Below are 24,896 nucleotides of genomic sequence, written 5' to 3'. Positions count from 1 at the left end.
ATTCATGGTAACTCACAGTTCCAGAAGGCAGAATCTAAACGATGGACATGGGAGTCTCCCGGTGGACGATTCCACAACGAAATAGACCACATCATATTCAATCGACGGTTTTGCCTGACTGATGTCGCTGTTGTCCCAAAATTTCGAACGGGATCGGACCACCGTCTCCTTCGTGCAAAATTCTACTTCACAGAGCGGGGAGAAAGGGCTGCAAAGTTTAGAGCTATATTCCAAGAAATAGAGGAATGGGAGTGCCTCAGGAGCATTGTATGGGTGTAATCCAATAAAACTTAAACTCCCTGTCACAAGGGAGAATGGACATACCAGTGTTAAACCTAAAATGTTTAGAGCTATATTTTCAACAGAACAGTGTAGTAGTTGGTCTGGAGTGATAGCACAGTGGGTAGGGCGTTTGCCTTGCACGTGGCCCTTGAGGCTGCTCCAAGTTCGATTCCTCCACCCCTCTCGGAGAGCCTGGCAAGCTACCGAGAGTATCTCACTCACACGGAAAAGCCTGGCAAACTCCCCATGGCATATTAGATATGCCAAAGACAGTAACAACAAGTATCACGATGGAAACACTATTGGGCCTGCTCGAGCAAATCGATGAACAATGGGAGGACAGTGTGGTAGTGGGAAGATAGGGGAAGTTAAAGATAGGGGAGGTTGTGCTGCGCCCAGCCTTCTACATCACCCCACAGCTGACTCTCGGGACCAGAGAGAAGATCGCCAGTACTAACAAGTCCTTTGAAGGCTTTCTGCGGACATCCCAGGGATTGGGATGTTGGGCCCCCACCCCATCAAATCTCGAATGAACTCCAAAATTTGGAGTGTTTGTTCACACCAGGTTACAGGCTGTTCCGCCAGGCAAAGCAGCAGCCTCCCAAGAGAAGCACAGTCTGTTCGTTAGAAAAAAGCACATCCTGACTCACCTGTCCATTTCATAAGCACCCACAAAATTAAATTCACCAGACCCACATCCTGGTACCCTGTAAATTTATCTAAGCATAGTGAGGCAAGCATATTTACCGAAGCAAAGAAAAGCGAATACAGAAATAAATCAGCTATTGATGTTTACTACCTCACTTTGGGGGGACCCTAACCTATTTTTCCTATTTGCACTCTGTGACGATCTGGCACCCTAGTGGAATGGTTACAAGAAATTGAGTATGTTTTTGTAATAACTCCGCTAAAAAGTAAACTTGTAATCTAAATTAATTTCATATTCTTACGGTAACAAGCACCAAATCATCATAGCCAAACAACAGATCAATAGATCAACATGTCTGAAAAAGAGGCTTTCTCCTGTACTACTACTGTACAGTTATTCTTTCCCACTGGTTCAAATTTTGAAGAATTATATCTTAATAAATCATCAAGTACTAAAATATTAAAAGATTATTTAGCTGCACAGCAGTTAAGGGACTTTCTATTCATTTGTCTGATCCATGTAGAATCACTGCTATGTAGACTTTGAGCACTGTTTGAAGAGTTGCTGCGCATAGCTCTCAAGGAATAACTGGAAAGCAACGTTTGCGCTGAACACACACAAATACAGAAACAGGAATTTTTGCATACACAAATGTCTTCCCAGTCATCACCAATTCCTGAGTCCCCTTCTGGGCTACCCCTGACTGCTTTCTAAGCCACGTGATTCACTTAGTTTCTGAATCTCTCCTATCATTGTGAAAATAAACAGTTGAAGCTACTCAAGACCTATATTTTCAGTGTGATATAAATAAACGTGGGGATTCAGAGAGGTCTGGGTGGCTGTTTGCAAAGAATGTGAATTTTATTTCCTTCGTCAAAACAAAGACTTCTGATTGACGTGCTATCTGTTCAGTCCGTCACTCTCCATCTATCCCAGACCTAGCAAATATCAGATGTCCCGATCACCTGATCCTATCCCAGAAACGGGAAAAATGAACCTTTCTGACCAGGCAAGTACCTGGTCAGGAATATTTGAAGCCTGGCCCTTTAAGGCTCTGGGCGCTCTGCCTATGACGTCACAGAGTTGGGACCATCTTTCCCTGAGCGTCTTGGAAGTCTGCGGAAGTGCTGGCGGGCTGGCTTAGGTGCGGAGGGTGAGGAGCGGGTGAGGGGGTACCCAGGGGGCAGGGGGGTCCGGGAAGGTCGGTTTCCCGCTGGCCGCCCGAGTGGTCGCACTGAGCGCCTGAACTTCCACTTTCTCCGCCTTGTGGGCGGCGGGGTCGCTCCGTGGCGGTGGCCCGGGGTGGCGGCCCCTCACCTGGGTCGCACAAAGAGCTGCTGCCGAAAGGTTTATCTTATTTATAAATTGATTTTTGGGGAAAAACAATCGTTTTTACTGAGTAGAAGTTACTTAGAAAGATGCGTAAGGGGGGAACGCGGCCGGCCGGGTTCGATCCTGGCACCTCACAGCGTCGGATCACGGCCTGGAGTGAGCCCAGAGCCGGGAGTAACCCCTGACCAAAGCCCCCCAGAGCTCCCCCAAAAGGTGGGTGGGTAGAGGAAGCATGTGTTCGAGGAGAAAAATGAATCTGAAGCGCTAAGTTCCGTTCTGAAAGCTCCAGAAACAAGGAAAATAACCGAACAAAGAAAAGTGGAAACAAAAGTTGTTTTAATTTTTTTTATGTGTTTTAGCCCCTTACCCGGTGGCGCTCAGGACTCCCTCCCTGGGGATCCGAGGACCGTTTGGGGTGTCGAGATGCGAGGCCAGCACCCTCCCTGCTGATCCGTTGCTCGGGCCCCTCACAAAGGAGAAAGAGTCAGAGCTAGAGGGAGCCTCAGTCGCCCCCAGATATGATGGGGCGGGTCAGGGCACGTCAGCGTTTTCTTAGTTTCGGGGCGACGAGCAGCACCTGGTCAGTCACAGGGGTGGGTGGATCATCCCAGCAGTGTCCCCAGGACATCCCATTACTGGCCCCCTTTCATTCCTTAGGCTGATTGTGGAGTAGTGCTAAAGCGTGGGATTCCCTCATCAAAAGGACCTGGGGGCCATTCTTTTTTCTCGTGGGGGGGTGTCGAGCCCCACCTGGCTGTGCTCAGGGGTCACTCCTGGGGTTGCTCAGAGTACCCCATATCTGGGTCAGCAGCATGAAGGAAAAAACACCCTCCCCTCTGTCCTGTCGTTCTTGGGGGGTGTCTTGTTGGGGGGTGGGGCTGGGTACATTCTTCATATGCTTGGGGCTTAAAAGCATTTGGCAGAGTCTTTGATTTTCACTGGTCCTTGTGCATTCAGTGGGTTCTGGGAGTTCAGGTAGGTGGGGAGCTTCTCTTTCCTTTTTTTATTTATTTTGCATTTTGGGTCACACAAAGCGAGGCATTATGGTTACTCCTGGTTCTAAATTCAGCAAGCACTCCTAGTGGTGCTAGGAACCATAAGCGATGGCCAGAATTAAACCCACGTTGGCCACCTTCAAAAGAAATGCTGATTGGTCTATGCTGTCACTCAGGCCCCAAGGTGTGGAGCTTTAAGCCAACTCAGGTTGCAGTCTGGAGGGGTGCATCAGTGTGGTGCTACAGTGGGTCTTGCAACCAAATATGCAATCTTAGCAGGAAGTAGCTTGGGCACTTCCAGAGTGTGCCCTAACCCCTCTAATAATGCAATTTAGGATCACTATTGGCCACCACACCTTTATTCGTTTAAATGAAATAATTATTTAGTCTGTAGGGAATACAACTGCAAGACTCAGTTACTTCTCCTACCTTTGCACTCAGGGATCACTCCTAGCGGGGTTCAAGGCACCGTATGGGATGCCAGGATTCAAACTTGATGTGGCCGACTGCAAGACAAGCACCTCACCTGCTATACTGTGTCTCCAAACTCTTTCCACAGAAATTTCTATTTTTTAGATTTTTAGGGTCACAGTCAGCGATGATCAGGGTTTACTCAGGCTTTACATTAAATAATCACTCCTGGCAGTACTGGGAGACCATATGGGACTTTGGGAATTGAACCCAGGTTGGCCGCATGGAAGGCAAATTCCCTACCTGCTGTACCATCGTTCCGGCCCCAGAAATGTCTTCATTACTTATTTTATTGTACTTTTTTTGGCCACAGCAACACTCAATGCTCAAGGGTTACTCTTGGTTCTGAGTTCATGCATCATTTTTAGCAGTGCTGGAGTGGGTGAGCCTATGTCCTGTTGCATATTGACCCCGGCTTAGCTGCTTGAAAGAAAAGCACCCTACCAACTTACTAGCTTTGCTAACCCTGTGTGATTATATTTCCTCAGAAAAAAAGAATTTCTGCCTCACCTGTCCAGATTCCAAGCACCTCCACTGTCCATCTCTCCAAGACCAGGAGTGTGCCCTGCTGTTGAAGTGAGTACTTGCAGAAAGGGGTTTTCCAGGGACCAGCTGCAATAGGTTCTAAATGTCTCACTCTTAGGGGCTGGGGCAGTAGTACAGCCAGGAGAGCGTTTGTCTTTCTTGTGGTTACCAGAGTTATCCCTGCCAGAACATCACTAAGTGATATTGTCTCCTGAGCATCACTAGGTATGACTCCAACCCTCCCACTTCAGAATTTGTCTTGACACATGAGAAATTTTTATGCATCTTTTTGGAGTTGGAGTGTTTTTCCTGTCTTTCCCTCTCCCCCTCACCCGCTCCATTTGCTACAAACTTGGAGATAGTCAGAGACTCTCCCCCTCTTGTGTCTGTGTGTCTGAGATGCAGGGGGAGCCATGCCTTGTCCCCCAAAGGTAAATCAGGTGCTCAGCCCTCTGAGCTCCTCTCCTTGGGTGTATCTCACTACTTGGGGAGCAGATGAGGTGAGATTTGGGGCCACACCTGGTAGTACTTGAGGTCTGTGTCCTGCTCTGTGCTCAGGGGACTAGTGGACACTGGATACAAGGGAAGGCCCTCTGGGCTTCCAGGTGGCTGGCATCTGCTTCAGTCTGGTGTGCTCTCTCCTGTTTATACCTTCATGGAAAGTTCTTACCTGTGAAATTTCTAGAGCCCTTTCAACAGATGGCTGTTAGGTGAAAATGAAGGAGTTGGAGTTGGAGGCTCTTAGCGAAATTATGGACTTTAAAATCTCATTTGCGTTAAATTTAATTTTTCTTTTTTCTTTTTGGGACACAGCGGTAATGCTCAGGTTTTATTTCTAGCTTGGCACTCAGGAATCACTCCTAGCAGTTTTTGGGGGACTGTATGTGATGCCAGGGATCAAACATATGCCCTGCCAACTGTACTATCACTCTGGATCCAAGTATAATATTTCATCTTCTTTTTCTTTTATTAAATCACGTACCCATAGGAGTAAAATCATAGTCTGAAAACCTGGCCTGTAAGCTATGAGCATTTCTGGATGTGGTCCCAAAACAAAAAAAACCCAGAGGACTGCGCGTTCAGAAATATTACTAGATTTCACACCTCTTCTGTTGGCCGTTAACTCCTCATTTCCTTTATTTGGGCAGGAGGAGGATTGGCTATGCGGGATTTTGCCAAACCCAGCAGTGCTCCGGAATCATTCCTTGGCAATTCAAGTTAAGAAGTTAAGTCTTTTGCGTTCATGCAAGTGCCCTGCCACTCACTCTCAGCTCTTCCAGACCGCTGCAAACCTTTGAAATTGTACCCTGTACATCTGGCTCAGGTTTGCACCAGGAGGCCCCAGGTACCAGCAACCCTGCCCTGCCCTCTATCTACCAGCAGGGCCTCATCCCTGCCACTTGCAATATCTTTCTCACAAAGTTCACATTATTTATATAGAATTTGAATTCCTGCAGTCAGAGATAGGCCAGGAATGCAGGACCTGTCCTTGCAAGCAGTCTGCCATGGTAGTCTCCTGTAAAACGCAGGATTCCCCAAGCACCACTCAGGTAAGGTCAAAGTTCTGCCACCTGTAGCGCCCAAATCCAAACCTGCATTCTACAAAACTGGTAGGTGGAGGTTGACTTGTGAACAAATTAAGTATGCATATAGGTTTAGATATACACACATACACAAATACACACACACACACACACATATATATATACATGTGTGTATATATATATATACACAAACACACACACATACATGAAATGAAATTCTGTCATGAATCAAAAAGGGGGATAACCAGGCTCTTATAGATAAGCATATATAGTCTTTGGGTCTTGACCATTGATGGGATTACACGGCACCGGGGACAGTTGGTGGGTGTAATGCCTACATACTGGAAGATGGGAGATGTGGGTGGAGGAGGCCCAGTCCCAATAGGAGCAGCTTGGAGATCTCAGCCCCAGGTCCAGCACACCTGGGTTCCTCTGCCAGTTCCTTCATGCATGAGGCTCGTCCGAAATTCTGGAGAGTGGTCTTAAACATGGCTGTGGCTCAAACCAGAGGTCTTGAGCTGCCGGGGCTCTGCTCGGGGTTGGGAGGGAAACTCAACACACCCTCCTCCAAAAGGCACCAGTAAGAAAGCCAGACACGGAGGCAGGAGACTGCGTGTTTTCTTTCAGGAGCAGGGTTTTATAGTCTCTGGGTCTTGGCCATTGATGGGATTACACAGCACCGGGGGCAGTTGGTGGGTGTAACGCCTATATACTGGAAGATAGGGGATCAGGGTGGAGGAGGACCATCTCTTTTCTCAGTCTCCTTCATTCCCCCTGTCTCCCTGAAGCTGCTCTTTTTCTTCTCTCACCACTACTCCAATCCACGCCTCCTCAAGGGAAGCGCAATGAAAAATGATTTTCTAGACTTCCCCATCACCTGCAGCCCATGAAGAAAAAGCAGCCCTAAAGGTGTGTTACTACTCTCCTTCAACCAGCAACTTAATTGACATATTTAGTCCTAATGATTACCATTCTGTATGAACATAGTAATAGACACTTTTAAACTTGTTGGTGAATCTCCTGGGGACTTCTCACCACAGATTCAGACTCAGGCCGGTTCAATCACTCCCAATCCCAGCAGCGTCCAAGTCTAGTTATTACTTCTTGATTCGTGACAAAATTTGTCCATGACCAGGCTCTTATATATAAGCATTATGGTACTTTGACCAGGCCCATTTCGATGCCAGCGAAGCTAGCTCACCACTTGCCCTGGGTCCATCTAGTCCCTCATCGGACCCTTCTTTATGAGATTGAGGAAGTAAGGGCAGCTGAGGCTTCAGTCAAGAGAGCAGATGTCCAAGAGGTAATATTATCTGGAGACCAACTCTCAAGCTCAGGCTTTTCTTTGTAACTGTCTTCCTGTATCCATACAAAAAGCAATTGCTCTGAAATAGCTAACCATGCAAAAGACATTAAGGAGAAGAGAAAGACAATATTTACAAGTCAAAGTCTGATCAGTTGACAAAGGTAATTGAAAGGTTATGGGCAATCAAGAAACATAAGATCTCACCTGCCAGGGAGCAAGGGCACACCACTATTATACTACAATACCTGGTGATCCTCAATGGTTTCTCTTGGCTCTGCACTCAGGTATTATTTCTGATGGTGTTCCTGGAAACTACAGGATTCTGATGATTGAACCTAGGTTGGCCATGTGCAAACAACACCCTACCCAGATCTACAGTTGCTCTGGTCTCAGTTGGAGAGTTTAGATACATGTAACTGTGCACAGAATGTTATATGAAAGGATAGAAGGGGCGCCTTGATGAAATCTTTTATAAGTGGGAATATGGGTCAGGTCCCAAGCTCTCCACATCCCATGAGACCATTCCGTTTACCTGTGATTTCTCACAAGGATGGTCACATTCCTGGATCCCACCCATGTTATTTTACTAATAATAGAGGTAAAAAAGGAAACATTTACGATTGGATAAAGGAAAATTCCATCCATCTATTAGTCAGATGGTGCTCAGGGGACCCTTTGGAATTCTGGACATTGTACCTAGATTGACTGCAAGCAGCGCACTGTACTAGCGTGATACTCTCAGTTTGAAATCATGTTTCTGAAACTGCCTCCTGGGGTTTTCTTTGAAGCTGAGAGTCCACTGCTTGCGTGTTGTCAAGGGGTAGAGCATTGGCCAGACCTTGCTCTCTGATGTTCTTAACAGCCTTTGTTCCTCTTCCATGTGTCCAGCTCTCTGGGTTTCTGCTAAGCCAGTTCCTCTCTGAATACCCAGGGTTGGCTTCGGAGTCACTACTTTCATCCCCATCTGGATTTATTATTTCCCCAAGAAACTCATTGTCCCGTACCCTACCAGCTACCTACCTACAGAGCTTAATTTCTTTTCACATGAAAACTCTCATGGCATAGACTAATGAGTGCAATCCTCTGTTCTTCTACATGGCAGTAGCCAGCCCTGGTGGAATGTCTCTTCCTGCACACTGTGATAAAGGCTCAAGTGAGCAATTTGGCCCTCATCCCCACAGGGATGCCGAGACAGGTGGGAGGTGTTCTTAGGGCGATCAAAAGATCACTCTTCCCATGTCCTCAGCACCATCACTTTCCCATAGAAGCCCATATTGGACAGAATTCCCAGAAATGTAAGCACTGAGGACAAACTTTTGAGTCCAGCATGACCCCGGTGGGACTATGTGAACATCCACACAGGAGAGAAACTGTTTAAGGAATGTGGGAAGGCCTTTGATGGATCCTCATACCTTATACATAGGAGATTTCATACTGGAGAGTCCGTATGCATGTAAGGAATGTGCTGTGGCCTTTCTCTGTCTCATACATCTTAGTATGCACGGAAAAAGTCACACTGGAAAGAAACCATATGCATATACAGAGTGAAAGTCTTTGCTTATTCCACAAGCCTTAGTACACAGAAAAACTCACACTGGAACACTGGAGAGATAACTTATATTTGGGAGCAATGTAGGAAGGCCTTTGCTTCTTCCTGAAGTCTTAGTTTTCATAAATTCTGTTTTGTAGAAAACCCTTATATATGTGAGGTTGGTGGAAAGGCCTTTCATCTCATGTCTTTCTGAGCATAGGAATGTTCATACAGGTGAATGAAACACTGTTCGTGTCACTACTGTGGGAGGGTCTTCACTTACTATTCAAACTTTTTTGTCCATAAGAGAACGCACATTGCCGTGAATCCATGTATATATGTAAGGAGTGTGGCAAGGCCTTTGCTTATTTCACAATCCTTTTGTGACACTGAAATTTTCATATAGGAGACAAATCTTATGTTTGTTATGACTTTTGCAAAGCCTTCACTTTCCCCTAACTCCTTATTAAACATAGGAAAATTCATTCTCGAAGAAGACATATGTAGGGGTGTGGGAAGATTTTTACTCAATCCTCAAGCTTTGCTGTGTGAGAAAAATTTATCCTGGATTGAGGCCTTATATATGAAATGACTGCAGGAAGATTTTGATGCAATTGGCATAGCTTTCTGAACAGGAAAATTCACAGTGGAGAGAAATCTCATAAGTGTAAGGAATGTGGAAAGGTGTTCAGTTTGTCTCCAGCCCTTACTGCGCATGTGAAAAGTCATTTTGCAGTGAAAAATTATATCTGTCAGGAGTGTGGGAAGGACTTTCCTGGATCCTTGGGCCTTATGCATAGGAGAATTCACACTGGAGAGAAGCTATATATAAATATACATATTTATATATGTAAGAATATATATATATTTATGTAAGAACGTGGAAAGTGAATTATTCTCACCTGCAACTTTAAAGACAATCCTGGAGGAAATCCTGTAGGTAAGGAATATAGGAAAACTTTCATGTTCCCTCAAGCTTTAGTAAATATAAAAGTTATGTTGGATCAATCACTTCCATGATAACAATGGCCGGCGTCAGAACAGGGTCCTTGGGTAAAACAATTTTAGTTTCAACAAGTAGGTGGGGGATAGACACAAAAGTACAGTAAGGAAGGAAATAATCCTGTTATATGTGAAAGCTTCCTGTGATACTAGTACCGTAAGTGAAAGGTACTTGCTGATTATCCCCTGCACCATGGTTATGACAATGTCCTGGCATGTGGACTTCCCAGTATCTTAACTGGTAAATAATGGTTCTTAGTGATAAGTCAAGGTGGAAGGAATTAAATAAGAAGTAAATAGGTACAAACATTGCATTTTGCTGGGTACTGTCACGACTCACCATGGTTTCATTCTTTGCTGTGACTCTGACTTGGCTCAGAGGCCCTGCTTTGCATAGATCATGGCATAGACCAACCAGGATGCTGTGGTTAGCCTTTTTTGACGTATAGAGGGCAAACCTCTATTCTTCAGGCCCTTCTGTGTTATGTTCTGGGAGTCACATCCCACAGTGCTGTCCATAATTTGTGTCCAGGTAGAGCCACATGCAAGGAAGCACTTCATTCGCTGTAGCATATCTGCATTCATTGTATTCAGTTTTCCCTTTGATTTACACAAACATTGAGGGTAAACGTTTTGAGACTTACACTTTGGAAGCAGTAAAATCCTAACAATCTCTTATACACCAAAATGGGACCATATAGAATCCAGATGATTGAACCTGAGTCAGCTGCTTACAAGGCAAACACCCTATCCACTGTGCTTTCGCTCCAGCCAACGAGTCTTACACATTTACCTGCATTTTCCTAGCTGTTCTCTGCGCAGCTGGTGTCTGGCCCTTTAAGGCTGCTTGCAGAAGCGGAAGTGACGTCACAGCAGGGCATTTCCATGTTTGCATGCAAGATGCTGGATCAGGCCTCCATTTGTTAAGCAGGTGAAGGGAGAAGAGGCTGTCTGTCCCGTCGTGGAAGGGGTCTGTGAAGGCTGTTTTCGTGGCAGGACACTAGCGGCCTCCGGTGAGCACCACGCACCGCGCCTCCCAGTTTCTGCACTGAGGGGCGGAGCCAAGCCAGCTCTAAGGACACTTTTAAGCTTTTTCAACTGATATCCAGGCGGTTCCTGTGGCCCGGCCCGGCGGGGTTTTGTGGGGGACTCGGAGCTTTGGTGAGTGCAGTGGGAGCTTTGCTGGGGCGCAGGGGTTGCGGGTGTGAGTGCGTGGTTCTGGGGATCCCCTGCAGTTCCGCCGTGGGACGGCGGCAGGTGGGCGCGGGGCCGAGTGGGTGGGGGGGGCACTGTGCCGTTCCTACCCTCCCAGCTCGGGACTGCGCTGGGCCCTGTTTTGGGAGCTTTGGCCCCAACCTCACTGCTGTAGAAGCTGCAGGTTCACTTAGAGGACCTGAGAGATAGCACAGCGGTTAGGGCGTTTGCTTTGCATCTGGCCCACCCAAGATCGATCTCCAAGCTCGACCAGGACGGGTGCCTGAGCGCAGTTAGACATTTCTCGTCCATATCGCCGGTGGTGCCTCCAAAACTATAAAAGGACTGTTCAGTGACACTGTAGCCCTCAGTCACTACTCATTAGTAGCCTTGATTTCCAGACCAGCCATGGGTGGGGTTCTAGGGGTGGTTGCGGTTTGCAACTGATAATTTACTTTAGGGCTATTTTTGGTTGTATTTTGGGCACAAATATGTAATCTCGCGGCTTCTTTAAGGAGCAGCACTCTGGAATTCTTTTTTTTTTTTTAAGTTCTTTAGGTGTCATGTGAGATGCCGAATATCAATCAGGGTCAGCATGGGAAGCGCCCCTCCCAGCTTAATATCTCTGAATCCACATTGTTGTTTTTTCTAACGTAGAATTTCTGTATCCTAAAATCAATTTGAAAATTGCACCCCGACTCTTCATCTCTCCCTGATTAGGCAAAACCCGGCTATTACACTGAGAGTTGTGTTCAAATAATGTCCGGACATGCGCTGCATGCCTTTGGTGGCTGTGATTGGTCTCCCCACCCTGGCCGGTGAAGGGTAACAGAGGATCAAAGAAGGAAACAGGGGCCAGGCTCTTGGTGATCTGCTGGATATTAACCCAAAGTGTCTTAGGCTTCATCTGTGAATTGCCCCTTTTGCTTCTCCCAGAAAAGCTTATCATGTCCTTGCTAACATCCCTAATTTAGTTAAAGTTTATCTTTAACATTTCCTTTGTATTTTTCTTCGCGTTGTCTCAATTCCCCAGGCCAGTCTTGATTACTTATATACCATAACTTTCTGATTATTCTCAACTTTGTATTTGTACTGCTTTGTAGTTGAAGTGGCTGTGTATTTGTACCTGCTTCCCTGTTTCCCCTATAGCATTTTTATGTTTTCACTCTACAGCACTGTTCTTTGGTTAAACACAGAAAGACCATCAATGCTTATACTCCTGGTATTTCGGAGTAGATGGACTCAAGTATATCTACTCCTGGGCATAATTGCTTGGTCATAATTACTTGACTCGGGCTTCAGTTAAAGTAGTTCCTAACACCCCAAAAGGGAGGTTCTGCCGTGGAACTTGTATGGACCAGGGGCAAGTGGGAAAACTATCCCATCTTCGAAATGGAACATTCTAGAAAGCACGTGTGCATGGTCTTGATGCAAACAGTTACAGCATTAGAGACAGGATCCCCATGGGGAAGGAGAAGGTGAACTGGCCTGAAGACTTAGTCTGGGATTTACAGTAAAAGCCTTGCTTGGTCTCAGAGCCCAGAGAAGTAAGTGTTAAAAGCCTTATTTGCTCTGGGGGCTGGAGAGATAGCACAGCGGGTAGGGTGTTTGGCTTGCACATGGCCAACCTGGGTTCGATTCCCAGCATCCCATATGGTCCCTTCTGCAATGCCAGGAGTAACTCCTGAGCTCAGAGCCAGGAGTATTCCCTTGTATCACCGGGTGTGACCCTAAAAAGCAAAAAGGAAAAAAGCCTTATTTGCTGTCAAAGCCCAGAGAACTAAGTGTTGGGATATTTGTCTCTTACTGTGTTTATCCAAACTACAAGTGTTGATAACTTATACAACTAGAGGAAAAGATAAAAGCAACGAAGATATCCCTGGGAGACAGAGTGTCTCCTTGGGTAAATCTCCCCATGAGAATTTACTCTGCCAAATGTTTATCTGCGTAAATGATCAGTCACCCCTCTTTCCTGTCCCTTTTCGATGCCTGGGTAGCTCACAGCTCTCCTGGGTCCATTCAGTCTCTTGCTTTTGGGGTGCTAAGAACAAAGGGCAGATGATGCTTAAGTCTCATAAACAAGACAATGCCCAGGAGTATATAGTATCTGCAGTTAATTAACTCTGAAGTTAAAAAAGCATAATATTGACTTCCTTTGTCTAGACAAAGCTGAGGGCTGGGGGCATGGCCATCCCAATCATCCCAGCACAATCTTCCCAACTTGGGACTGCACTGGCCCTTGTTCAGGAGAAAAAAGGATATTTTTATAAAGTAAACTGTAGAGGATATAAAGGAAAGAGAAAGTCAACATTTTATTTACAAATACAAAATCCAGAGATCTCTGGAGAATCTGACTTTACAATTCACAGGTTGTATCTAGGGAAAATGGGTGAATAATGTATAGGGGAAGCAGAGCACAGGGAATTAAAGACGAATACTAAGGAAATGGGTGTGATTGGGATGGGTGTTACTCAGAAAGCCTCAGCTCCTTGTAGCAGAGGAGAAATGATGAACCAATGTTAAACCTAAATTGTTTAGAACTAGAGTCCAACCAGGGTAAAGGATTTTGTTTTTTTTAAGCAAGAAAGTTTCGGTTTTCCAGGAGTAAGGACATTTGCTCAGGAATCCCACTGGGTGTGCTAGGAGCACGTTTACTTAGTCCCGGAGCCATAGTACAGTGGGTAAGGACTTAACCATACAAGCAATTGACCCAGGTTCTATCCCCTGCATACCATATGGTCTGTACCAGAGTGATTCCTGCGTGTAGAGCTAGGAGTAAGCCCTGAATATGCCAGTTGTGGACTCGAAACAAAAATCACACAAAGTCACACTTATATATACACATATATATGCACAATGGTGAAAGAACAACAGGGATTCAGGAGAAACTGTAAGTTTCTGTAGCACGGATAGATCAAAAATAGGGGATTATTTTTTCTTTTTTGGGTCACACTTGGCGATGCACAGGGATTCCTCCTGGCTTTGCACTCAGGAGTTACTCCTGGAAATGCTCAGGGGACCATATGGAATGCTGGGAATCGAACCCGGTTTGGCTGCGTGCAAGGCAAACACCCTACCCACTGTGCTATCTCTCCAGCCCCAAGAATAGGGGATTTTTAAGGACCAGAAATTTGACTCTTTTAATGTTTCACTCTCAAATTTGTCTTTGTACATCATTTTCCCCCCTTCAGTAGAATTTGCCTTTTTTCTTGTTATATTTTTCACCACAGTCTACAGTGCTCAGTGTTTACTCTTGTCTCTGAGCTCAGGGATCATTTCACAAGAGTCAGGGTAACATTCTGTGTTTAGATATCATTGATTCGATGTTAGTTGACAACTGCAGGATCAGGGGACTTCTCCTTACCCCCAGGCCCTCAGTGTGTGACCGACCAGTCCAGCATTTGCCTCTCCACTCCTTTATTTGAGTCCATCCCCCTTGCAGCACAGATTCACCTGGGTGGCAAAAAGGTTCTCAGGGCCTAGACTCTTGCTCTTTAAGGTACCTAATGGAAACAGAAGTGATGTCATAAGTGATGTCATAAATGTCATGGTTCATTTTCCATCCCTGAATCAGACACTGGGCCTGTCGCTCACTTGGCAAGGGACAAGTAAATTTGCGCCCCATACTGGAAGGGGGACTCTGAAGAAGTATTTAGTTTCAGGACTCAAGCAACCTCCTGTGAGCACCCCACGCCTTCCCGTTTCCACACTCTGAGCCGAGGGACCGAGACAACTTGGGGGATACTTTTGCACTGGTTTTTCACTTGTTCGCCAACATCCAGGTGGATCGTGAGGTGTGGTGGAGGTTTTAGGGGGACGCAGAGCTTTGGGGGTGCAGTGGGGGCTGTCTCAGGGTTCAGGAGTGACAGTTGTGTGTTCGTGATTATGGCGTGCCTCTTTGGCCACGATCGTCTCCAGCTCCGGATGGGGCAGCAGTGGGTGAAAGTGGGACTCAGCCAGGGGCTTGGCCGTCCCAACCTTCCCAGCAGTCCCATGTTTGAACCATCAACCCTAAGCTCGCTTCTGTAGAATCTCCAGATTTGAGGGGCAGAGCTTCAGCCCCTCCACCTAATGGCAGGAGACCTGTTGCTGGTCATTTTCATTGTCTGCCGTGAGAGCCCGGGTCAGGCGGGTGCGGGGGAAGGGGACTTGCATGGTGGCTGATATTTGCCAATGAAAATGTATTTGGGGGGATATTTTTGGTTCTTTAGATTTGGGGTGGGGAGAGGGCACATACTCAGAGATGCTCATGACTTACTCGAGTCTCTAAGCTCAGGTATTATCCCTGGCTCTGCTGGGGTCCATATGGGATGCAGAGGATTGATGGGTTCATCTAGTCAAGAACTCAACTCACATTATTGCCTTCTAACTACAATACTGGTGTATCTTTTTCTGATTCATGAATTTCAGCTCCCTCACATCAAGCTGCAAAGCACCCCTGACTCTTCATCTCTCCCTGAGCAGACGACACCTTCATTTGTGGATAATACTGAGTTCCCCAGGACATAGTGCCCAGGTGCATATCCTTGTCCACCCTGCAAGAGAGTGTCGAAGGTTTGTTCACTCTAAGGCACGTGGTGGAGCCACATTCCAGGCTCTGGTTCCCAGGGGGCAGCACTGCTGCCAGCCTATTTGGGAGCTCCTGGGCTGAGAGCCGGCCCCTGGCAGGGCCTATAGGGACTTTCCTGTGGGAGCCAGAGAGAAATCCAGGGATCGGAGAAGGCTGTTTTTTCCTTCCCTGTAGCCTGGGCCCAGGTTCCTCTCGTGAAGTGCAGCACAGATGCCAACAAAATTTGCATCCCCAGTGGAGACAGGAGCTTCTGCCATTGTCTCCCAGAGGTGGAATTGTGAGGCTGTGCAGGAGGGTGTGGCTGGTCTGAGCTCAGGATTGGAAGGAGGTGCTCCTCTCTGGTGCTCACTGTTCTGACTTTCCAGGTCTTTGCACGGAGCCTCCTGCTGATCCTCAGAACAACAGTGACAGGAGAAGATGGTGACGCGGCTTCCGATAAAATGTCCCCAGGTAGGAGTAGACGGATAGTATGACATGAGGTAGTACCCGGAGTGCCCAGGCTTCCTGGTCCACCTGTTTTGAGTTTCTTTTGGACGGATTCCAAGATGAGACTTCCGATCGGACTGTCCCATTCTGCTGTTTGAAGCTGCTTTTGTGTATGTTTGTTTTGTTTTATTTGGCTTTGGGGCCGACCCAGTGGTGCATGAGGAGTACTCAAAGCTCAGTGCTCAATGCTGATTCCTGACAGGTCTAGGTGACCAATGGGATGCTGGAGGTACAAAGGTTTCATCTTGGGTTTTCTGTTTTATTTGGGGTGGCAGAGCAAGGATTCTCGCTATCACTCCTTGGCCTGCACTCTGGCATTGCCATTGGCAGTGCTTGAGGGACCATATGGGATGTTGGGGATCGCCAGTCCTACATGCTGTCCCGGGAACAGCTGTCCTGTTACGCCAACCTGCAGCTTCGGTTTCTTTTGCATTGTTTTTGTCATGAGCTGTCCTCTTGACTCTGGGCTCTAGATTGAAAACTTACTGGCTTCAGAGCACCCTGGGGTGTGTTGGCCCCGTTTTCTCCCTGGCAACTACTGTGACTTGGGCCCGAGACTTGCTTTTCTCCTGTTTTGTCCTTCCTGCGTTGGAGAGACTACCTGCTCAGTCATATAGTCTTACGTTCACATAATCTTGTGTGTGGATTTCTGGGCATGCGCCAATCAAATGAGAAAGCCAAGGATCTCTGTGGCCAGTAGTTTTTTTTTTAGTGTTCACCTGTGGATACTCAGCCCTTACTCTCAGCTTTATCCTCTGTAATTTCTCGTTCGGGGTAGCCGGATCCTATTGTGTGATTCATATCAACCCGTTTGGACTGTGTCCATGGGAAGATCTCTATCTGTCTAGTTATCTCTCAGTTCCCTTTAAAAAGTTCTATCCATTGGGGCATCAATTTACTTTGTGTACTACACGAACTTTTGTGTGTTTAATTGGTTTTTCTGTTGCCTATGTTTGGAGGGGCACAGTCCACAGTTCTCCTGGCTCTGTGCTAAAGGATGACTCCTAAGAGTGCTAAGGGGCCATGGGGTACCGTGGACTGAAACCTCTTGGCAACTTAAAATGTTGGTGCCTCACCCCCAGTACTTTTGCACCAGTCACTCAAGTCAGACGGTTTTTGCATTTTCTTTTTTCCTTAGGGATTAGGGATTATTCCTGCCTGTGTATTCAGGATCCACACCTGGCCTTGCTCCAAGACCATATGGACTGCCTGGGATCAAACCCACATGTGTGTCCAGTGCTTTTGTCCTATGTGCTCTACTACCTCTCTCCCATCACAGGGGATTTGATATCTCGTCTCTCAACTCATTAGACGCTGCCTATTTCAGTGCTTGGATTTACTTCTAATGGTTCTTGTGAGACTTCAGCAGGACTTAGGGTTTGCTCCTGGACTCTGCACTTAGGGATCTCTCCTGGCTGGCATGAGGAACCCTCGGTGATACCAGGTTTCGCAACTGGATTGTCCGTGAGAAACTCCTGTGCTGCTATCTTTCTGGATACATTTTTTAGCTTAAAAAATAAGGATCTCTTGCCACCCTTGGCCACTTTCAGATTTATTATGCACTTATTTTTACTGAAATCCGTGATGAGTTCATGAGGGGCTCAGGAATCTCCATGTGGTTCTGGGCCTAGAGAGACAGTACATGGAGGAAAGTGATTTTCTTGCAAGCGGCAAACGTGGGTTAAATCCCCAGTATCCCATGTCATCCCTGAGCACCAGCAGCAGTGATTTCTGAATACAGAGTCAGGAGTCACCCCTGAGCATTGCCAGGTGAGACCCCAAAGAACACAAAAACCAACAACATACTGTGCTGATCAACCCCCTGTCAGCCATACACAAGGTCAGGTCTAGAGTATTTGTCGTATTTTCTTGGGTCTTAATTCTCGAATAACTAGTAATATGTGGCATTTTGGAAATGGACATTCTGTTCATGCTTTTCAGATATATGCCCACTTATATCAGGAAAACATGGGCATTTACCGGTCACCTTTTCCCTGTCACTTATCCATGCCTCTGTCTCTGTTGGGGCAGGGCACTCCAGGATGAAGTCTGCAGTGATCTCCTGGCTGGAAGCAGGAGCCCTGAGGTCAGGGAGGAGAGGCGTGTGTGCGGGTGAGTGTCTGAGGACCCTTCCTGACTCAGGCCCTGTGCAGTGAATGGGTGCGCTGAGCATGTAGGAAACACGCTGCTGAGAACGGGGCCACGGGGCCTTGGACTCCTGGATCCTTGGGTCTGTGCTGCACTCATGCTGCTCTTCATTTCCCTGGAATGTCAGTCACAGAATGATCCTGTAACTTGTTTCCATGGCTTTCGAATAAGTAAGACCATAACAGAGCTAGTTTGGATCTAAACGATAGTACAGCAGGGAGTTCCTTGCAGTGCCTGAAGGTGACCTGTTCAATAATTTGTTCAGTAACCTGGTTCCCCGAACATTACCAGCTCTACTCAAAAACAAAAACAAAACCTAGTGTAGAATTGCCAAGATCCTCACAGTTTTCCACTATCCAAATCTTTTCTTTAGTGTTGGACTCTTTGGACTCAGAGAACCACAGAAATGTACTCTTAACTACATGGCATCATTTTGCTACATTTTATGACATGTGGTTGAATTGCATGTTTTGTTCAGTTTCAGAACTGAAACCGCGACTTCAGGATTTGGCATTGCAGCACTTTGATTTGGGAATGGGATCAGCAAGTACGAGTGAGTTGGTAAGATTCGCTAATTCAGAATAAATATTATTATGCCAGCAGGAGTGGACCAAGTATGTGATTGTTAAGGTGGAAGGCTGGGAATGGCAGGGAGGAATTCCAAAGTCTGATGCTTGGAGTATAGGACCCTTAGCTTCACTACGTCCTGAAATAAACCACATATAAAAATACTGTGAATTTTGATTTGCTTAACAGTGAAAGTCGTTTTGATAGCTAATTGGTGCGCCCTAGAGAGGGTGCAGTGAGAAATATACTTTCTTTGCACAAGGATGGATGGTCCTTACCCAGAACACCTTATAGACAGCATAGACCCACAGAAATGATCCTAGACACTACATGGTGTGCCCCTCCACCCACCTAACCCCCAATAAATAGAAAGTACAAAACAGAAAGAACAAAAATCTTCATTGATCCTGAAAGCCATCACTTGTGGTGACAGCTTTGCAATGACCATGTGGTCTGTCTCAGCTGCGTGTCGATGCATGGTTGTCTTCACCCCTGCATCACAGGTTCCACACAGAACTTTAACCAAATCCACATGTGGATCTATTTCATTTTCTCTTGAAATAGATGCTTCCATTTTCTATAAAAGGAATTATTTTCAGTTGTATTCCTTCATTAAATTAAAGGGGAGAAAGCCACAGAATTTACTGACTCTGCATCCATCAATTTCGTGTGTCCAACTTACAGTAACATGAAATTATTCTATCGTAAGACAATTCATATGTCGGAAATTGCATTTGTGTGGTTCATATGTGTGAAACCACAGCTGAAGAGCTCAGTTTTTTGTCAGGAAGACACAGTGAATAAGTCAATAATTAGAATCCTCTGTTGTTCTACAGGAAAGCTGCCACCCCGAGTGGAATGCTCTGATCCTACACTGTGTGACAATGTCTCTAGTGAGAAATCCTACCCTCAGTCCCATGAGGACGCCGAGACAGGCGGGATGTCTTCTGAGGGTGATCAGAATGGTGAGAGCTACCTCACTCTGAAGAAGCCCTCTCCTGGAAAAAGTTCCTTGGAGTGTGTTATTCTCAGTTCACAGGCAAAAAATTCCCCAATGGGGCACCTGCTAGGGAGAGGAGCACTGTTTATAGTGAGTCCCTCACAGCAACACACCCTCAACCACAATCACCGTGAGCAGAACCCATCTACGTGTAAGGAATGTGGCGGAGCCTCCCCATGTTCTCAGCACTGTGTTGTTCCCTTAGAAAACCACAGTGGACAGAATCCCCAGAAAAGTCAGCCCCGAGAACAAAGTGTGAGTCAAGGGTTACCCCATCATGACCATATGGATATAAATGCAAGAGTGAAACCTTATACATGTGAAGAATGTGGAAAGATCTTCAATAGATCAGCACATCTTATTTTGCATAGGAGAATTCATACAGGAGAGAAACCATATAAATGTCAGACTTGTGGGAAGGCCTTTATTCGGACCTCACATCTTAATAGACACATGAAAACTCATAGTAGAGAGAAGCCTTATATATGTCAGGAGTGTGGCAAGGCCTTTACTCAGTCGTCAAGCCTCAGTAGACATGCATTTATTCACACTGGAGAGAAACCGTATAGAAGTAAAGAATGTGGAAAGGCCTTTGTTTGGGCCGGAAGACTTGGTTTACATAGGAGAATTCACACTGGAGAGAAACCGTATATATGTAGGGAATGTGGGAAGACCTTTGCTGTAGCCTCAAATCTTAGTGTACATAGGAGAATTCACACTGGAGAGAAACCGTATATATGTAAGGAATGTGGGATGGCCTTTGCTGTAGCCTCAAGTCTTAGTGAACATAGGAAAATTCACACTGGGGAGAAACCATATATATGTAAGGAATGTGGAAAGGCTTTGTTTGGGCCTCAACATTTAGAGAACATAGGAGAATTCACACTGGAGAGAAACCGCATATATGTAAGGAATGTGGGAAGGCCTTTGCTGTAGCCTCAACACTTCGTGACCATAGGAAAATTCACACTGGAGAGAAACCATATATGTGTGAGGAATGTGGAAAGACATTCACACTGTTCTCTGCCCTTACTCTGCACATGAGAATTCATACTGGAGAGAAGTCTTACATATGTATGGAGTGTGAAAAGGCCTTTACTTCTTCCTCACAATTGACTGTACATAGGAGAATTCACACTGGAGAGAAGCCGTATATATGTAAGGAATGTGGGAAGGCATTTGCTACAGCCTCAAATATTAGTGTACATAGGAAAATTCACACTGGAGAGAAACTTCATATGTAAGGAATGTGGGAAGGCCTCTGTATGTCCTCAATACTTAATGTACATAGGAGAATACCACAGGAGAGAAAGCATATACATGTAAGAAATGTGGAAAGGCCTTTTGAGAAGTCTCAGATTTAGTGTACAAAGTAGCATTCACACCAGAGAAAAACCTTATATATGCGAGAAATGTGGCAAGGTCTTCTGCCATTCTAAATCCTTGCTAAGCACGGGAAAATTCATAGTGGAGGAAAACCTTATTAGTGTCCGACTTGTGGGAAGGCCTTCATTTGGTGCTATTCTCTTACTCAGTATGTGAGAATTCATACTGAAGACAAACTGCATATATGTCAGTAATGTGGGAAGGGCTTCATGTACCCCTCACACCATAATAAACATATAAAAATTCATACTGGATGATTTGATCCCTTAATAACAGTCCCTAAGGACAGAACAGGACAAGTCAGTCAAGCAAGTTTCCTTTGGACACAATTGTCGAGGGTGTTAAAAAAGTGCAGTTAAGAGGGAAGTAAGCCTGCCTGCTCGGAACAGGCTTCTCATGTCACTGAAAGTTACCTGCTGATTTTCACACGGGCTGCACCTATGCCAGTATTCTAGTGCTTAGAATTGCTTATGTGTTAACTTGTAAATAATGGGACCTGGTGATGAAAATAAGGAGGAAGGTGACTGAATGAACAGGTATAGAAACACCCCCCTGCTCAGAGCTGTCACAGCTCACTACTCTCTTATTGTTTGCTATGCTTCTGGCTTGGCCCAGAGGGGCTGTTTGTTGGGAATTATGGCAGAAATAAACCAAGATGCAGCACTGAATTCTTTGAAAATGGAAAAACAGGTAAACCTTCATTCTTCAGTCTTTCCTGTGTTAGAATTTGGAATGCTTCAGCACCCTGAAAATCCCGGTTTGGGAACTTGAGCGGCAGGTAACGCCAGCTTGTAGGGCACTTTCATGATTTTATTTACTTGTTCTGGATATCCAGGCTTTAGTGGATGTGGAGCTTTTGAGGGGTGCATTGGGGGCTGTTCTGTGGCTCAAGTGTCATGGGTGAGGGTGCGTTATCCTGAGGGCCTCTGCAGCCACGATCGCAGCCATTTCCAAGATGGCACTGGAGGGTGGGCACATGGACTTCAGGCCTTGGTGTGAGGAGCCTGCAGAGAGTGGGGGTCTTGGCCATCTCATTCCTCCCTACTCGAGACTGCACAGGACCATGTTTGGAGCCTTTGGACTGTACATAACACTTATCGAACCTCCAGATATGTTCACGGCCAGCCCCCAGAGGAAAAGGACACTTTTGTGATTGGTCATTTTCACTGGCTTCCGTGCTGGGTTTGGGACTTTGGGGCGTGTTTGGACAGGTGAGAGATATTTGCCTCTGAAAATTTACTCTTTGGATTATTATTATTATTTATTATTATTGTTTTTTTTTTTGCTTTTTGTGTCATACCCAGCTTTTCACATGGGTTTCTCCTGGCTTATGTACTCAGGAATTACTCTTGGTAAAGCTCAGGGGACCATATTGTTGCTGGGATTCGAAACCGGGTTGGTCATGTGCAAGTCAAACATCCTACCTGCTCTGCTATCACTTCAGCCCCACTTTGGATTAATTTTACTAGCTTTTTTTTAATTCAGGGGAGTTGGAAGGGATTCTTTGATGCTCAAGGTTTACTTCTGGTTCTGCAGCTCAGAAATTATTCAGCAGTGCTGCTGGGTTCCTATGGGATGGGGAGGTTTGACCTGGATCAGCAAGGCAAGCATCCTACTCGCTTTATAGTGAGTCCAACCCCAATATTGGTTGTTTTTTGTATATATAGAATTTCTACTTCCCAGGTGTATGGTACCACCAGCAGGTCAATCTGTGCCTGTTAGGCGAGTGCATCAGCAGAATGATGGCACTATCAGACTTCTAGATACTCCGAAATAGATGCTGTGCCATTGTCCAGACAACAAAAACGTTGGGCAAAGTCTTCCAAGAAAGTAAATGGCCAAAAGTTAGGTATGTGCAAGACACACCAACAAACCATTTCCGGCTCAGCTATATAATTGGAGGCAAGGTCTCTCTGGTTCCTGATCAAACTGCTTAAAGGCTATGATCCCAGAGACTCAGAGACAAATCTCGGAACCCAGCGGCTTTTTGCAGAGATGCGCCTGGTTCCCGCAATGAGCTACCAGTGACAGACCACCACAAGGGGAAAAGGGTGTGTATCTCCTCCTGATCCCACTTGGTGGCTCAGTGGCCACCATCTTCCAGAGGCCATTGGACAGACAGGTTTGGGCCTGCAGTGACAACACATGTGGGGCCTCATGAGATTGGGGCGGACTCTGCCCTTTCCTCCCCACCTCAATGAGACCCCGAGTTGCTACCCATGTACAGACTGTCTGGCTCTTGATCACTAGGCCATGATCCCAGAGTCTCAGTAACAAATCTTCGGAACCCAGCGGCTTTCAGCAGAAATATGTCTGGTCCCCACAGTAGGTTACCAAAGCTGGGTATTTCAGGTGGCAATAGGTTTCATGCCTGGCGGCTCAGTGGCCGCCATCTCTAATGGCTTCTGGACGGTTCAGTTTGGGACTGCTGTGAGATGTGCAGGGCCTAACTGGATGGTGGTGGAGCCGGCCCTTTTCTCCCCACCCCAACAAAACCCCGAGTTGTCTGGCACCTATGATTGACCTCTGTGGTTCATGATCAAGGTGCGTAATGGCCATGATCCCAGAGATTCAGAGACAAATCTTGAAACCCAGTGCCTTTTAGCAGAAATGCATCTGGACCCTGCAGTAGGTTACTGTTCCCTGTCCACCCCAGGGGAAATTGGTGCTGTCCCCCCAACTGCTCCCACTTGGCGGCTCGGTGGCCTCCATCCTCCAAAGGCCTTTGTAAAGTCAGGTTTGGGCCCTCACTCAGGAAGATACGTGGGGCCTCTCAGGATGGGGTGGAGCCGGCCAATTCCTCCCCTCCCCAACAAGAGCCTATGTCATTCCCATGAACCGCCTCTGTGGCTCGTTGTAAAGCTGTTTAATGGCCATTACCCCAGAGACTCTGACACAAATCTCGGAACCCAGCAGGTTTTGACAGCAATCCTGCCAGATTTAGTTGTTAAAATTTCAGAATTCCAGAATCATAAGTTATTTTTAACCAGCAATCGAAAAAGAATTGTCAATGTTGCGTTTTAGCCAGACCTGAGTGCTGGGGTAAAATCCCAAATAATAATGGTGGTCTCGAGTCAACATATTGAATGTAATAAAAGTAGAGAGAAGAATGTGGAAATTATCTGCCCCATAATGGGAGGCTGTGGAATGGCGGTATACTTGGGTTTTTAGTGGTGGGAATGGACACGGTGAAAGGACGGGTGTTTCATTGTATGACCGAGACTTAAATCTGAAAGCTTTGTAATTGCTCTCCCATTTTTTTCCGTTTTCTCCAATTTATTTAGAAATGGCCAGAGCAATAGTCGGGCAAGTAGGATGCTTGCCTTGCGTGTGGCCAACCCAGGAGTCCTCCAGTCCAAAACATCTTTGAGTTGCTCATTGGACATTGAGTGTCCCCTTCTCATCGCTAGACCATGTTATGTGGAGGTGTGGCATGGGGTAGGGGTGTCTTCTCCCCGGAGCTCTTCATTACGGATAGATCCTGTGCTTTGCTTTCTTGACTTTGTTGTCATTCTTCCTCATCTGTCAGGTATGTCTAATAGTACATGTGTTTCAAGGCCCTTGTTTCCCCGGCTATATAACTAGCCTGACTGTACTCCTAAAGGGTCGGGTACCCTTTCTGGACCCCGCTCAGTTAATCTGACACGATGCTTTTCTTTGCCTTTGGTCATTGCCATGTTTTTTTGAATATAGGAAGAAGTTTAGTTTTCTTTTGTTTTGGGGCCTGGGGATGCTCAGCAGTTATTCCTGGTGGTTCTCGTAAGTTGCTTTTGACAGTGTTCAAGGATCAACCCCTGTCAGCCTCATGCAAGGCAAATGCCTACCTGCTATTCGCTTGTAGGCACCAAAAATTGTTTTATTTTGTGTATGTTAAATTGTGACTCTGAGCCCATAGTGAAGTTAATTAG

Source organism: Sorex fumeus, unplaced genomic scaffold (assembly GCF_029834395.1).
Source record: "Sorex fumeus unplaced genomic scaffold, SorFum_2.1 ptg000019l, whole genome shotgun sequence".
Classification (NCBI taxonomy): Eukaryota; Metazoa; Chordata; class Mammalia; order Eulipotyphla; family Soricidae; genus Sorex; species Sorex fumeus.
The sequence above is the reverse complement of the archived record's forward strand: the minus strand, read 5'-3'. Positions refer to the sequence as shown.